This window comes from Carlito syrichta, unplaced genomic scaffold, assembly GCF_000164805.1.
Source record: "Carlito syrichta isolate Samal-C Ts95f unplaced genomic scaffold, Tarsius_syrichta-2.0.1 Scaffold303564, whole genome shotgun sequence".
NCBI classification, from domain to species: domain Eukaryota; kingdom Metazoa; phylum Chordata; class Mammalia; order Primates; family Tarsiidae; genus Carlito; species Carlito syrichta.
The window spans coordinates 1-2,686 of NW_007247660.1; the positions used below are offsets into that span (position 1 = coordinate 1).

The window sequence follows — 2,686 nt, forward strand, 5'->3', positions numbered from 1 at the left end:
GCCCGCGCTGAAGCTGGCTCTCGAGTACATCGTGCAGTGCATGAACAAGCTCGGCATCTGCGTGGTGGACCACTTCCTGGGCAAGGAGACCGGGCAGCAGATTGGCGACGAGGTGCGCGCCCTGCACGACACCAGCAAGTTCATGGACGGGCAGCTGGTCAGCCAGAAGAGCGACTCGTCCAAGGACATCCGCGGCGACAAGATAACCTGGATCGAGGGCAAGGAGCCCTGCTGTGAGACCATCAGGCTGCTCATGAGCAGCACGGACGACCTGATCCGCCACTGCAAGGGGAAGCTGGGGAACTACAAGATCAACGGCCGTATGAAAGCCATGTATTGGAACAGATTATGTACGTCATGTTGATAACTCAAATGGAGATGGAAGATGTGTGACACGTATATATTATCTTAATAAAGACTGGGATGCCAAGGTGAGTGGAGGTATACTTCGAATTTTTCCAGAAGGCAAAGCCCAGTTTGCTGACATTGAACCCAAATTTGATAGACTGCTGTTTTTCTGATCTGACCGTCGCAATCCTCATGAAGTTCAGCCAGCATATGCTATCAGATACACAATAACTGTTCAGTATTTTGATGCAGATGAGAGAGCACGAGCTAAAGTAAAATATCTAATAGGAGAAAAAGGTGTGAGGGTTGAGTTCAATAAACCTTCTGATTCAGTCAGTAAAGACGTCTTATAGAGTCTTTGAACCAGCAATACCCCCATTTCACCTACAATAATTGTTGATGCTATGTGTTAACTTGTGAATACAAATAAATGAGATATAGAAAAATAGACAACCAGTTGACATTTTAATAAGGAAACAGAAACAACTTTTTGTGTGTTGCATCAAACAGAAGATTTTGACTGCTGTGACTTTGTACTGCATGATGAACTCCAAATCTGATTACTTATGGGAAGCAGATAAACTATCAACTGAAAATGGTTTTTACATCTGGACACGAAATAAGTGCCCTATGCAGAATTTTTTTTCATTCTTATATTTTGTCAGATTTGTCATCTAGCTGAGTTCATTTCATCTTTCCCTTTTTTATATCAAGATTGAATTTGGGATAGTTTTTCTATGATTAGATACAGTTTATCAAAACCGAATTGAGAAAAGAATTACAGTATTGTTCCTCAAAATAGCATCAATCTATTTTTCTAAGCCTCCTTGTACTATTAAATTTTGCCCTAAAAGATCTCTTAAAAAAAAAGTTAACACAGGGAAATTTTATCCCCAAGCCTGCAAATCAGAGATGAGACCAGAAGAAGTCCCTATAAGAAGTTGTTACAATGAAAATGACCACAGCATTTACCTTGTTCCTCTCTATGATCTTGCTGCTGTTCCTTATGGGAATAGAATGAATTCCTGAATCTGCTGAAGGTGGGAAAAGAGACTGGACCTCACACTAACTTGCACATTCTAGGCAGAATAATAAACCCTTTATGTCTCCTCCATCTCATTCTTTTCTACAATTAGGTCCCACACCAGAGGCACATGGTTGATCAGATGTCTCAGATGACCCCTGAGACCATCCCCCATCCTTGAAGATGGAAACACAGAGTCCTGATCTTTGTATTTTGTTAACTAACCTGTCAAATGTGGTCTGGTCAGGGCCAAACAAGTTGGAAACCAACTCAAATTCAGGGGTCTCTTGATTTAACATATATCAGAGGATATCACTTACAGATCATCAATTAAAATAAAAAACAGCATTGGATGGGAAAAACAACAATATACCCTTGACTTGAACAACACTGCTCCTTTTCTTCAAACTGTAGTAGCATTTTAAAAAATTCTCTTGATCTATATTGAGACTGTTCATGATAATTATATTTAAGTATTTCTGAAGAGAAAAAGATTTAGAGACTTATAGTAGTAAGAAAAGACCTATAGGTATTAACTGAAAAATTTTAGGCATACACTTGAAAAGTTGGAGGAATAAAATTGCATAGAAATTTAATGTACTAATGGAATACTATATCTCACAATTAACAAAACAAAAAGAACAAAGTAGGCTCCCAAAACAGTAAAAATTACCTCCTGTTTTAAAACAGGTCTCATGGTACAATATTGATTCACAAAGACATATCAGTAAAAAGTCTTCTTGCATCAGAACTTACAGCCCCCAGTCTAAAATTTTGTTGGTGTTACCCTTCTCAAATAAAAATAAATAAATTCTTAGGCACTGTCTCAAGGTAGGAAGGGGTGCTGGCCCATTTTCCTCTAGGATCCTCTCTTCAATTAGGAGGACCCTAACTGAGGTTGGGATGTGGTGAGGGTGTCCACATGCAGTGGTGGGGCTTGAGCATCACCCTTCCCAGGAGACTGGCCGAAAGCCATTTGACTGGGGCACCTGAAGGAAACAGCATCTTGCCACGACGTGTGACACGACGAGTGTCTTAGTGCTTGAGACAGTTTCTGGAACACATAACAATCACCACTGGAACAAGAAGCAGAGAGTGTGTTTGGGCAGCAGAAGTTAATTGACTGCCTTCACAGGGAAATCCTACCTCTGCATGGAGATGTTGTGTGTCCAGGCTTCTTGGCTCTGGTTTCTGCATCTGCTGTGCCTCTGCAGCTCCAGTTTTTGCATTTTTTTTTCAGACTTGAAGACAGAGAAAAAATGGACTTGAATAAGAACTAGAACACCAAGTTATTTATTTATTTATTTATTTATT

At 40.2% G+C, this 2,686-nt stretch overlaps 1 pseudogene across 1 annotated transcript; it reads left to right on the forward strand.

Annotated features, from left to right (window-relative positions):
• Positions 1-4: 4 nt before the first annotated feature.
• Positions 5-773, forward strand: LOC103261027 (annotated as a pseudogene). Its single transcript, XR_504329.2, has one exon. The product of XR_504329.2 is annotated as an egl nine homolog 1 pseudogene (transcript).
• Positions 774-2,686: the final 1,913 nt, after the last annotated feature.